Source organism: Marmota monax, unplaced genomic scaffold, assembly GCF_021218885.2.
Source record: "Marmota monax isolate L192 unplaced genomic scaffold, Marmota_monax_Labrador192_F-V1.1 WCK01_AAM20220418_F8-fsc00009, whole genome shotgun sequence".
NCBI classification, from domain to species: domain Eukaryota; kingdom Metazoa; phylum Chordata; class Mammalia; order Rodentia; family Sciuridae; genus Marmota; species Marmota monax.
In genome coordinates this window covers 28,065,175-28,079,688 of record NW_026694710.1, presented here as the reverse complement: position 1 = coordinate 28,079,688, position 14,514 = coordinate 28,065,175, and the positions used below count along the sequence as shown (strand labels likewise).

Genomic DNA, 14,514 nt, shown 5'->3' with positions numbered 1-14,514 from the left:
CGGCCGCGCCTTCGGGCGGCTTCGGGGCGAAGTCCGAGAGTCTGAGTGACGGAACGACGCGGCGAGGCTCGTCGGCTTCCGTATCGCATCGTGGCGGCGCCGGGAGATGACGTTCTGCTGAGAGGCCGTCGCGCCGCGTGACTGACGGCGCCGGCCGGTGTCCCGCGTTCCGCCTGGCGTGCGCCGAGGGGAGGTTGCGCTGGCCGGCTGAGGCCCAGCTTCTGGTGTCTTTCAGAGCGTCCGCCCAGCCGCCCCGCGGGCTCGCGTCGCGTGTTCAGGAACCCTGCGAGCCTGTCGCCGAGCGCAGACTGCCCAGGCCGCCGTGGTCCTGTCAGCCCAGCGATTTGGGAAGCCGAGGCCGGAGGATGGCAGGTTGGAGGCCAGCCTCATCAGCTTAGCGAGGCCCTGTCTTGAAATGAAAATAGAAGGGCCTGGGGTGCAGCCCGGAGTGGCGCCCCTGGGCTGGGTCCCCAGCGCCTTGTAAACGGCAGGACTGTCTCGCTCCGTCTGCTCTGGGGAGTGGCGTGGCGCCCAGCCCGCGGCCGGCAGGGCCGCCCTGGGCCTTGGGAAGTGTTGGTCCCCGCCCCACGGTCTGCCCGAGCTACCTGAGGCCCGGGCTCGTGTTTTTTTTTTTCTTTTCTTTTAAGTATTTTACTTTATTTTGTGAGGTCAGGCAACGGGCGGCGACCAAAAGAGGCAGGTTTTAAAAAGGCCGCTGAAGGAGGCTTTATGGAGCCCACTCCGGGCGGACCGCGGTCAGACCGTCAGAGTTGACAGGACAAGGGTCTGAGCAGAAACCGTAGGGCCTCCACAGGGCTGGGATTTTATGGGGCCTTCGGCAGGAAGGGAGGGCTTGGGACAGGAAAAGGGATTTTTAGGGTCCCTTGTCCCACTGGGAACTGGCTGAACTCCAGGATTGGCCACGAGACCCTGCTGATTGACGTGTCAGCCAGGAGATCCGCTGATTGACAGGTCAGCCAGGAGATCCCGCTGATTGACAGGTCAGCCAGGAGATCCGCTGATTGACAGGTCAGCCAGGAGATCCCGCTGATCGATAGGCGTTTCCGTGGGCGCCTGCTTGACGTTTCTTCCTTTGTTCCTGAGTCCCCGCTGCCCACCTGACAGATTCTATCCCCATCTTGGTGGCCTCTCTGTCTTTGGTAAGTAGAGGTGGACATACAGATAGATGCGACTGCGCATCTCTACACTGCTCCATTGTCGGTGATGTCCAATTGGAAGTTGGAACTTGGCAATGTGGAAGAACTTACACCTTGGAAATCGGGCAAATGCTACAAAGCCAAGGCTGGAGTGCTATTTTTGTTAATTGTTAGATAAAAGAAAGAAAATGTGTGAGGCACTGGGTTCGATCCTCAGCACAGAAGCACAAAAGGAATGCCTCTAAACCAACGAGAAAAAGGCAGGAGATCCAGCAGAGAAAAGGGGAAAAGATGAGGCAGTGCACAGAAGCATGCCAGATGCTGGATTCAGTAATCTGAAGAATCTGAATTAAAACAAGATGTTGGGTTGAGAGGTGGATCAGTGGTGGAGCACTTACCTAACATACACAAGTCCCTGGGTTCCGTCCACAGCACTGTAAAGAGAGAAAGAAGATGCCCATTATAACCATCAGATTATACAATTAAAAAGTCATCGATCTTAAAAACAAAATACATGAATGTCCAATTGTTCCAATACCATTTGTTGAGAAGACTATCTCCACTGAACTGCTCTTGAACCTTAGCCATCTATTGTCCATACATGTGTGATTTCATTTCTGGAGGTTTCTGTCTTGTTATATTCATCTAGCTTTATGCCAGTACCACATTGTCTTTTCTTAAAATACTTTTATTTATTTTTATGTGGTGCTGAGGATTTAACCAAGTGCCTCGCACAGGCTAGACAAGTGCTCTACTCCTGAGCCACAACACCAATGCCCCCACACTGTCTTGATTATGAAAACTTCAGACTAAGTCTTGAAATCAGGCAGTGGTAGTTCTCCAAATTTGTTCTTCAACAAAGTTGTTTTGGTATTTTAGATCCTCTGCATTTCCATATAAACTTAGAAAAAAAAGCTCTTCTGGCATTTTGGCTGGGATTGTGTTGAATCTGTGGATCAACGGGAATGTAGGGAGAATCAACGCGAATGTAGGGAGAATCAACGCTGGTCTTGTGAATGTGGTATATATGTTTATTTTGGTTCCTTTAAAATGTGTCAGTACCATTTTGTATTTTCCATTGTATCAGTCTTGCACATCTTTTGTTTCTAAGGATTTCACTTGGATTGCAAGTGAAATTCTAGCTTCTGAGTATCTGTTGCTAGTTTACGGAAACATGGTGCATGTTTGTATGTAGGGTTTTGCACCCTGCACCCTTACTAGCCTCACATGTTCTAGTAGTCTTACAGAGTCTGGGCCAGAGGCCTGACCAAGGATCCCACAGATCTGGTCTGGCCACTACCCCAAACCAAGCAGAAAAGGCAGTGGTGACGCACACAAAGGAGCTTTCATCAGAACAGCTACATTTAGGAGACGGGGACCTGTGTCCTTAGCCCTGTTGGTTTGGTTTGGTTTGGTTTGGTTTAGCAGTACTGAGGATCAAACCCAGGGTGCTCTATCTGTGAGCTGCATTTCCAGCCCTTTTTATTTTTTGAGACAGGGCCTTGCAAGTTGCTGATCATCTTGATCAGGTGAGTTCAGTGTGTCTCAGGATTGGTGGTGGTGGTGGGGTCTTGTCTAAGATTAGAAAGTTGCTATTGCCTGGAGGCAGTCTTAACTCATCAGATGTTTGTCAGACCTGGTTCCTGGAATCCCAGGTAGCTCAGAGCAAATGGGATGGATGCAAAGTGGAGGTAGAGAGGCCAAGCCCTGTGTGTGTGTGTGTGTGTGTGTGTGTGTGTGTGTGTGTGTATGAGTGTATGACTCGCTGCAAGGGATCAAATCCAGGGGCATGCTATCACCTAGCCACATCCTCATCAGCCCTTTTTAGATTTTATTTTGAGGGGGGGTCTCATTATGTTGCCCAGGCTGGCCTTGAATCTGCTATCCTGCTGCCTCAGCTACCTGAGTAGCAGGGCTTACAGGTGTAGCCACCCCACCTGGAACAAGGTCTTTAGGCCTGCCTTTAGCCACCCATCAGACATTTGCAGACCTAGATGAAGCATCAGAGCCCTGTCACAGGCTCTTTTTTGGTAGATCCTGTTAGTTTCCTGTGAAGACGGTCATATCACCTGTGAATGTGTTCTTGAGGCCTCAGGTGTGCAGAAGCCAGGACAGTGAGTGGCACCAGGCTTCTGCAAAAAGAAAAGCTCCTTTGGGCAGCTTTATTTTTTAAGCTAAGTCTTGCCCATGTCCCATGCAGGCGGTCGAGTGGGAGTGGGAGTTCTGCGTGGAATGAACTGGCTGTGAAATAAAGCTAAGAAAAGAGGGTGGTGAAGAAACCACACTGCACAAGAGTAATTTTGAAAAGTGAGGGCAGGACGGCTCTATGACCTTAGGGGTCCACCTTCTACACTGGAAATAGACCAAGCAAGCCACTTTTAGGGAACAGAATGTTCTTCACCAAATAAGGCAGGAGGTGGGCTGTCCAAACCCAGTGGGTTACTCCCAATTCCAGAGCTACAGAGCTGTCCCATTGGTAGAGTAGGGAACAGATCTCACGCCTTGGGCAGTCTGCACACGGGAATTCCGGGATCATTCCCAAGGGGAGACCCAAGTTCTCCATGGCTCAGTACTGAGTAAAAGAAACTCAGGTGGCTTCACAGGTCATGTACCACAGCTAAGGACCAAATAAGGGCCAAAAAGCTTTTTTGTTCAATGTTTTAGCTTTAAGGCTTAATGGACTGGTAAGGAGGCCGGGGGCCTCCCTGTTGGATGCTTAGTGAGGAAATTGACAGGAAGTGGGGAAAGTTGGTGCAGTGCTAGCTTCTTTGGGGGAGTTATGTTCTATTCACAGGATTTGGAGCTTGTCACATCTTTGAGTGGACACTGTGTGCATATGGACATGTCCACTCTTGAAAAGTCAGTTCTACACCTCAGATCAGTGAGAGACCTAGAGGCTTGTCTTGAAGTTCATCCAATGATACTAGGGATAAAAGCTATATCCCCAGCCCTGGCATGACAGACTCCTCATGGCAGCCTGTGCTTGCTGCCCACATAGCTACCACTCTGCCACTTCACTGCTCCCCTACCCCTTCTCAGCAGGGACAGTGTGCTGGCTGCAGGGCTTGGTGGCCAGGGAGCCATGTCAGTAATGGTGGTGGATAGTCACGTCTTCGTATAGAAGGTGGATACCTATACCCGGTGAGTGGTAGGGGGTGGATACCTCTACCTGGTGAGTGGTAGCAGGGTGGACACCTCTATCCGGTGAGTGGTAGGTAGTGGACACCTCCACCTGGTGAGTGGAACATTGTATAGTCTCTCTTTCCCTGTGATCATTAGTATCATTTTTTAATATAGTTTTGTCCCTTTTTATTACGTTAACCCTTTTTTTCTTCTTGGTACTGGGGATTCTACTTAGGGGTACCTCACTGAGTTATATTCCCAATCCTTTAAAACATTTTTTAAAAATTTTAAAACTCGGGCTGGGGATGTAGCTCAAGTGGTAGTGCGCTCGCCTAGCATGTGTGTGGCTCTGGGTTTGATCCTCAGCACCACATACAAATAAAAGATGTCTGCCCAAAACTGAAAAATAAATATTAAAAAAAATTCTCCCTCAAAAAAAAAAAAATTTAAAACTGGGTCTGTCTTAAGCTGCCAAGGCTGGCTTCAAACCTGTGGTGCTGCTGCCTCAGTCTCCTGAATCGCTCCACTCACCTGCATGGACCACTGTGCCCAGGTAAATCTTCATGTTTTGAGTTTTTTAAAAAAACGTTCTCTACTTTTATGCCCCAAGGCAAGTGTCTCCTGACCTCACCCTAATCCCTGCCTGCCTGCCTGCCTGCCTGCCTCTGGCTATCTCTACCCTCCCCCACCCCGTTTCTTTGGGTTTTATACTGGAGATTGAAAACCATGAGTGCTCTACTGCTGAGCTACATCCTTAGTCTTTGTATTTTTATTTGGAGACAGCAACTCAGTACATTGTCCAGGCTGATCTCAAACTTGTGCTCCTCCTGCACCAGCCTTCCACGTAGCTGGGAAATAGGTGTTGAGAGCCACAGCCAAGTCAGGATGACGCCTGGCATTTTGCCAGAGGAGTGGTTGGGAGGTAACACCAGGAAGCCATTGGGATGATGGTAATTAAGTTAAGCTGTGTATAATTATTAAGATAATGACTGATTGCTGTAACTGGATGATGCTAAATTGAAACAAGCTGTGTATTCAGTTGTGTATATAAACCTCTGCTGTCCGGCAATAAGGCGGCTCCTGCTACCTCGGGTGCCTGCAACTGTTGAGTTCTCGCAGAGTTTCCGTGGAGTTCTGGAGAGTTCCCGTTGGGTTTGGGCAATAAAGTAGTTCCTGTTTGAACCTACAAGTGGCTCATGACCTACCGGTTTTGTGCCCAGCCAGACTGTGGCATTTGGTGGCCCGTACGGGGAACTGCTCGCCCCTGAGGGCAGGACAAGAGGATGGGTGACCATTTTAAGAGACAGTGTATTCTTCTTTTGATTTGTTACGTTTCTGTTTCAAGCTGCCTGCCCTTAGAAATAAATAGGATGCTAGAAAAGTTGTTCAGCCTTGAGGAAGAGATAGAGATAGACCACAGTTGCATATGTCAAGAAAATAGAAAAACTGATACAACGAATTTTTGTTCCGTTTTGTTTTGGTTTTGTTTTGTGTTATCTTGTTGGGTTGCGTTATCTTTGTAGCAGAAATATGGCATCAGAAATTAGTAAAAAACAAACCGAAAGAGTTTTAAGTAAATTGCTAGAGGAAAGAGGAACCCCAGTAAAACCAAGAACAGTTAGGGCATACGTTGATACGACACAAAAATTTAGCCCATGGTTTCTTAAGGAGGGGTTGTTAAGTATATCACAATGGAACCATCATGGTGAAGATTTAAAAAAGATAGAAAAGGAAAGCCCAGGAACTCTGCCAGTTGGCACATTACCATTATGGACGTTGGTACGATCTTGTTTGCTTAGTCTAGGAGAAGACATCTTAAAAGAGGAAGTCTCCTGAGTTACTCAGGGGAAGAAAGTTTAAAGAAGGAAGGGCTATAAGGGAAGAAGTTACAACGGGAGATTGCTACTAACACCTTTCTATCACCGGAGGGCGTGGGTGTCCAACCAATAGCTCCACCTATGTATACGGAGACAACATATGCTGAGTGGCCCTCAACCCCCGTAGTTGATAGATGGGATCCTGAGACAGGACCTCAAAGATTAGCATGCCCTGCATTTGAGGAGGCAGGAGGGCAGCGAATTCACCATGCTTTAGATTTCAAAACAGTGAAACAGCTGAAAGAGGCTGTAACAACCTATGGTCCTCAAGCATCCTTCACTGTAAGTATGGTCGAATCCATTACCAACTTGAACATGACGCCAGCAGATTGGGCTAGTATGTGCAAAGCTGTGCTAAATGGAGGACAATATCTGTTATGGAAGATTGCCAATCAGGAATTTTGCACGGAGATGGCCAGGTGAAATGCAGCAGCCGGTTATCCTCAGAGAAATCTAGATATGTTGTTAGGAAAGGGACCTTATGAGGGTCAGCTGCACAAATTAGATATGATCCTGCCATATACTCACAAATCGCTTCAGCTGCGGTTAGGGCATGGAAAACATTACAGGGGCATGGAGATTTACAAGGTCAATTATCTAAGGTAATACAAGGAGCTAACGAACCTTACGCTGAATTTGTAGATAGGCTTATACAAACAGCTACCAGAATCTTTGGGGATGTAGAACAAGCGATGCCATTAATAAAACAACTAGCCTACGAACAAGCAAACAGGTGGTGCAGGGAGGCCATTAGACCATGGAAACATGGAGATTTAAACACATATATTAAATTATGCAGAGACATTAATGAACAAGGGCAAGTCTTGGCAGCTGCAGTACAACAGGCTTAGGTGCCAGGCCAAAAACATGCTACAATTGTGAACAAACAGGACATTTTAAAAGGAGTTGCCCCATAGGAGGAGGGTTTAACAAAACTAGGTATCAAAGGGGTAGAATATTGGGTATTTGCCCACAGTGCCATAGAGGGAGACATTGGGCTAATGAATGCCGTTCTCAAACCACTATAGAGGATATTCCGTTATCAAAAAACGGACAAGGACCAGGTGTTTACCCACGATATCGTGGAGAAAAACACTGGGCTCTATTGCCAAAAAACGGACAGGGGAGCCCAATGCTCCGGGGCCCACGACTACAAATATACGGGGCATTGGAGGAACCCAGCAACACCATCAGGGTAGTGCCCAGGACACATTGTCCATTAGATCCCTCATTAGACAAACCAGAGGGAGCGCAGGGTTGGACATCTGCGCCTCTGCCAGAGCAGTACTAACTCCAGAGATGGAGTTCAAATCATTCCCACAGGGGTAAAAGGACCTCTTCCCCAAGGATTAGTAGGCTTATTATCAGGATTCAGTTCTTCTACTCTAAAAGGACTTATGATAAGTCCTGGGGTAATTGATCCCGATTATGAAAGTGAAAAAAAAATTATAGCCAGTTCGCCAAGGGGTATATCAGTAATTTCACTAGGAGATAGAATAGCACAGTTATTAATAATACCCAGCCTACATGATAAATTTTCCAGTTGTACTATAGAAAGAGGTTCCAGGGGATTAGGCTCCACAGGTGTAGATTGGGCTATGCTTTCTTTAAATTTAGATTCTCACCCCATGCTAAAACTAAATATTCAAGGACATGAATTTAATGGGCTACTGGATACAGGTGCAGACCTTAGCATCATCTCTCATCAAGAATGGCCAAAACATTGGCCGTTACAACAAGCCACTCAAACGCTTCGAGGCCTAGGAGTGGCAACTAATCCCCCATAGAAGTGTGATGGTATTAGATTGGAAGGATCCTGAAGGATGTGAAGGAACTATACAGCCATATGTTTTGGATCATCTTCCTATAAATTTATGGGGACGAGATATCCTAGATCATTTAGGACTAACATTAACAAATAACATCAAGTGCGCCCACTATTATGGCTAGACAAGGTTTTAGGAAAGGAAAAAGATTAGGAGAAAAAGGACAAAGTATAGTGGCACCATTGCAAATAGATCAAGAAATAGACATGGATTGGGTTTTCAGGAGGGGTCATTGAGACAATAAAAATTACTTGGAAATCAGAAAGACCAGTATGGGTTCCTCAGTGGCCCCTGACTAAAGAAAAGATACAAGCAACCCATGACCTGGTCAAACAACAATTAGCGGAGGGACATATACAACCTTCTTATCTCCCTATAGTACTCCCATTTTTGTCATCAAAAAGAAATCTGGTAAATGGAGATTATTGCAAGATTTAAGAGCCATTAATAATGAGATGGTTATTATGGAACCTGCTCAATCGGGGATTCTTCAATTGTTTGCTTTGCCGAAAACCTGGTATGTTTTAGTTATAGGTATTAAATATCGTTTTTTTTTTTTTTTTTCAATTCCAATTCATCCTGAGGATAATCCACGTTTTGCATTTACTGTCCCTGCATTGAATCATGAAGGTCCTGATCAGATATGAATGGAAAGTACTCCCTCAAGGGATGGCTAACAGCCCAACTATGTCAAATTTATGTTAACAAAGCAATCCAGCCACTTAGAAATCAAAATCCTGAACTACAAATATTTCACTATATGGACGATGTATTATTAGCACACAAAGATAAAAACACATTGCTAAAATGTTTTGCCACACTTACAAACTTATTAAAAATTATAATCTATAGATAGCAATAGATAAAGTACAATTAAATTTTCCAATTAATTATTTAGGAGTTCTATTATCCTCAACCATGGTCCGTCCACCAAAAATTCAAATACGAGTAGATCAACTCAAATCATTTAACGACTTTCAAAAGTTATTAGGAGACATAAATTGGATAAGGCCTTATCTAGGCATACCAACAGGAGAGTTGGGACCTTTATTTGATATCCTAAAAGGTCCATCAGATCCAGATTCACCCTGCATGTTAACGCCTGAAGCAAGAAAGACATTAAAAATCATTGAAACATATATGGAAAATATGCATTTGGATGGAATTGATATAAGTTTGCCTTTATTATTTATTGTACTACCAACAAAAAATATTCCTACAGGAGTGTTTTGGCAAGAAGGTCCATTATTATGGATACATTTATCTTATTCTCCTAACACTATTCTTACTAGGTATCCTTAGGCTGTAGGACAATTAATACTCAAAGGAATAAAAGCAGCAAAGGGAGTGTTTGGAGTTTCTCCCAATAAAATTATTACTCCATATATTATGGATCAAATTGATGAGTTAGCTAATGAGTTAAATACTTGGGCAATAATCATGTGCAAATCTAATGTTTCATTTGATAACCACTTACCAGCTAATCCTTTGTTGTCTTTTTGGTCTTCACATCCTGTAGTTTTCCCAAAAATGACAAGAAAAACACATATCATGAATGCTCCAAGTATATTCACTGATGGGTCAAATAATGGTACAGCAGCAGTAGTTACCCTTGATCAAACTTTTACATTTTTAGTACCCAAACAATCAGCTCAAAAGGTAGAGCTTAATGCAGCATTACAAGCTTTTGTGATGTTTAAAGATTCTGTATTTAATTTATTTTCCAATAGTCAGTATATAGTTAATGCTATAGTATCCCTTGAAGATGCTGGTAGGATTTCCCCTTCCTCTACTGTTTTCTCTTTGTTTTCCACTATACAAAGTCCAATCTGGGACAGAAAAGATCCATTCTTTATAGGACATATCAGGGTACATACAGAATTGCCTGGAGCCCTTAGTTTGGGCAATGATTTAGCAGATAAAACTACACATGACATACGTATTTTTTCTATGCTAGAAGAAGCTACAAATTTTCATAAATCCTTCCATGTCAATGCAAATTCTTTAAAAAAGCTTTTTAAAATAACTAAGGAACAAGCTAGACAAATAATAAACAATGTCAAAATTGTGTGACCTTTTTACCACAAGTTAATCTTGGAATCAATCCTAGAGGACTGATACCTAACCATATTTGGCAGATGGACGTCACATACTTTCAGAATTTGGAAAATTAAAATATTTGCATGTTACAGTTGATACTTCTTCTGGATTTTTGATGGGCTCCCTTCATGCCGGAGAAAAAACTAAAGATATTATAGCTCGTTGCTTACAAAATTTTGCCACTGTGGGCATTCCAAAACAGTTAAAAACAGATAATGGCTCTGGCTATACTTCCACCTCTTTTTAAGCAATTTTGCTCATCATTTGGCATTACTCATATAACAGGAATCCCATACAATCCACAGGGACAAGGCATAGTTGAAAGAGCTCATCAAACTATTAAAATGTACTTGTTAAAGCAAAAAGAGGTAATTGGGAAGGGGTATATATCCCCCAAAGATAAACTTAAAATAACTCTTTTTACTCTAAACTTTTAAAATTTGGATTCATCAGGGCTTAGTGCTGCAGAAAGGCACATGTGTCCAAAAAATGTACATAAGCCCAAGGTACTTTGGAAGGATATTCTAACAGGACAATGGAAAAGTCCTGACCCAGTGATTGTCTGGAGTCGGGGTTCTGTTTGTGTGTTTCCACAGGGAGAACAGCAGCTGATTTGGATTCCAGAGAGACTAACTAAAGCAATTTCTACAGATCAAAAAGAAGATGACTTGGCTCAAATCATAACAGCTGATATCCAGAACTTCAGTTTAGCTATCCTTACATCTGCGACAGTGGTTCTCCCACACCTGGAGGCTAATGAATAATGAGCACCATTAAGGCCTATTTCAAATGTAAAAAAACCTTGGGGCTTGCTTGTGGGAATACCTTCAGACCCATATGCAAGTTACAGGAAGAAGGATGGGATATCAAAAGAAGAGTCAAACCCAGGTGGTAACCAGGATGCTTTTTCAATATCTATTTTATTATTGCCCTCTCCCACATCATGAAGTTCTATTTTATTTTTTGAGCTCACACAGACCTAGGTTAATGTTTTTCTAATCAGTTCTATTTTTTGACTGTGGAGTTTTTAAACATTGCAATGGAGATTTCACCTGTGAAAAAATACAAGGCCTTTACTATTATGTTTTGTGTTGCATGTATTGTGTTATGTGTGCACACTTGTGTTTTGTGTTGTATGTCTGTGTGTGCGTATGTCCATATATCATATATGAGGAGCGCTCATGAAAAAATGGATCCAAATATTTTTTTTATTCACGTAATTTAAATGGTTTATTTTAAATTGGGTAAACAGCTGTTGAGGATTGTTTTAAAATATGAACAAAAAAGGAGGTTAACAGATCTGTTTGTTTACTTTCACCTTTCCTTTTCATTATACCTAATTCTATTCAGGATACTAAATTGTTTAGAAAATTGCTTTTTTTAGTGCCTGCTGGAATGTTACATAATTTTTTTTTAGCCATCATTGCCAGAATTCCTATCTTCATCCCAGTGCCCGTGAAGACAAAGACTTTGTGATAGCTATCACAACAAACTGTATAAACTGATGCATCAATGAATAATGAACTCAACAAGTAATGCTCAATCAAGGAGTTGATTTACTTTGGGAGGAAATGGACATATTAATGGATTCCTCTGCTTTGAACTACTTGCAGAACTTGCCTGGACTATGTATCACTTGTATGCATTGTGAACTATCTGTTGGTGTAGCGAATTGTGGTAGTGCCGGGGTATCTGCTGATGATATCATTGGTGGTACAGTTTTTCCAAAAGGAGCTGTCAGTGGCTTGATATCGTGGCATTTTGTATCCTCCTCCCTTCTGCTTGCGCCAGGTTGTTTATGGTGTTTGTGTAAAAACCACTATCCACAAGTATGGCTAAATGCTGGGCCAGTAGTCAATGATGGGTAAGGTCCAATTGCAATGGTACCAACCTAAGACAGGAGGCTGACGCCTTGAGGTCAGCTCATCTGATGACGGGTAAGGACCATATGTAGTATTGGACAACCTAAGACAGGCACGGTCCCTAAGCCACATACTTGTTTAATTAAACAGAAGTGGGGAGATGTTGAGAGCCACAGCCAAGTTGGGATGGCGCCTGGCATTTTGCCAGAAGGAGTGGTTGGGAGGTGATGCCAGTGAGCCATTGGGATGATGGTAATTAAGTTAAGCTGTGTATAATTATTAAGATAATGACTGATTGCTGTAACTGGATGATGCTAAATTGAAACAAGCTGTGTACTCAGTTGTGTATATAAACCTCTGCTGTCCGGCAATAAGGTGGCTCCTGCTATCTCGGGTGCCCGCTACTTTTGAGTTCTCGCAGAGTTCCTGTTGAGTTCCCGTTGGTTCTTGTGGAGTTTCCGTGGAGTTCTGGAGAGTTCCCTTTGGGTTCGGGCAATAAAGTAGTTCCTGTTTGAACCTACAAGTGGCTTGTGACCTCCTGGTTTTGTGCCCAGTCAGACTGCAGCAAATAGGCACGTGCACCACACCAGGATGAAGCTCCGTTTTCTTACTTACTTTGGTTTTTTGTTTTTCTTCCTTCCTCCATTTGTTCCTTTTTTTCTTTTATTGGTGGTGGTGGTGGGGGGCACTAGGCATTTAACCCAGGGGTTCTTAACCACTGAGCCACAACCCCAGAGTTTTTTATGTTTTGTTTTGAGACAGGTCTTGCTTGCTAAGTTGCTTAGGGCCTCACTGAATTGCTAAGGCTGGCCTTGAACTTGTGATCCTCCTGCCTCAGCCTTCAGAGTTCCTGGGATTGCAGGCATTTGCCACCATGCTTGAATTCTTTCTAAATACATGTGGATGCCTTTAAAATTTACACCACTGATTATGAGTGAACTTGCCTATAATTTTGTTTATATGATTTATTATGTTCATTAGCAGTTGAGGTTTACTAACCTCCTAAAATGAGTTGGCAAGATCTCCCTTCACCAATTTTCAGTTACTATGCATAAAGTCTGGTATTAGCCAGCTTACCATTGCTGTGAGGAATGCCTGAGAGCATCAGCTAATGAAGAGGAAAGGTTTATTTGGTTCACAGCTGTGGGGGTTTCCCATCCAAAATTGGTTGCCCTGTTACTTTGGGGCCTGTGGTGAGGTAGAGCATCAGGTGGGAGTGTATGGCAAAATCCTTGCCCTCAGGATGCAAGAAAGGGGGAGGGAGTTCCCAGAATCCTCTTCAAGGGCATTCCCCCAGTGACCTAAAGCCCTCCTACTGAGCCCCACCTTCTGAGGTTCCTATTGCTTCCCAGTAATGCCAAGCTGGGGACAAGCCTCTAAACACTGGAGCACTTGGGGACACCCAGGTGTGAGCTGCAGGGCAGGGTCACCAGTCCTTGGCAGTCTGGCTCATCCATATCTTGGGCCTTTTAGGGCTGGGTAGCCCTTTCCATTTCTTGACTTGGAACCAGTGTCTCTTTCTTTTACTAGTTTATAACACTTTGTATTTTTCATAAATTTATCAGTTTATATAACATCAGATTTATTTCTGGGATTTTTTGTGATGGCCTCTTTTAAAATTTTCATTTTAATTCTATATTTTTATGATTTGGACTTCTGTTAATTTCAAACTGTAAAAGTTTTGTCTTTTTTCAATAGTTTGAAAAAATGTTTTTCAAGTCTTTCCTCTTTCTGCTTGCTTCTGCATCTTACCTTTGTTGTATTCCAGTACATTCTTTCTTTCTTTCTTTTTTAAAATTTCTTTTAGTTGTGATGGACATGGTACCTTTATGTTATTTATTTATGTGGTGCTGAGGATGGAACCCAGTGCCCCAGGTATGTAAGACGAGCACTCTACCACTGAGCCACAGCCCAGTCCTTTTCCAGTACTTTGTGTGTGTCAGGCAGACAGGGTGCTGACACCATTGTCCTTGCAGTCCAGTGCTAAGGAACCAGGCTTCCGAGCTGGTGCCACTTTGTGATGCTCACTGCGCCTGCAAATCGGTCAAATGGGAAAGATGCCTCAAGGACATGGTGTCCCTGTTCCCTCTATCCATGGCCTTGGCTGAGAAGACTAAGAGGCTGAAAGTGACTTGGTCTTAATGGGAGGCTCCTGGTCAGATTCCTTCTGCTCACTGTTGGGCTGCTGGTGGGCAGCAGCTCAGTTGTAGAACGCAGCCTCTCCTGTGAGCCGGCAGAGTCTGCTCTCCCTTTCTGATCCAGAGATAAGCCAGGACAATCTTATGTATAGAATTTGGACTGCTTTTTTGTGACTCTCCTTTCCTTCTCTTCTGGAGATTGTGTTGACTCAGGACCTGCCCCTTCTGGGCCTCTAGTCTAGAGGACATTGAGTTTCCTGAGTTTCAGCTTCAGGCCTCATGCTGGGGTACTTGCCTGTCCTCTGGCTTGCATCTTAAAAATTGCCTCAAAACTCACCAGGCTGGTCTCATCTTCCAAGTTGTCTCTTCCCTCCCCAATCTGCTTGACTTTGTCCACCCTCTAAAGCTCCCCCTGCCCCTAGGATGGAACC

At 43.9% G+C, this 14,514-nt stretch overlaps 1 long non-coding RNA gene across 1 annotated transcript; it reads left to right on the top strand.

Moving 5' to 3' along the window:
- LOC124078640 (uncharacterized) lies at positions 1-12,468 on the top strand. The gene is made up of 2 exons (XR_006846991.2): positions 1-1,160; positions 4,749-12,468. It is a non-coding gene; the product is annotated as an uncharacterized LOC124078640 (long non-coding RNA).
- The last annotated feature ends 2,046 nt before the right edge of the window (positions 12,469-14,514 follow it).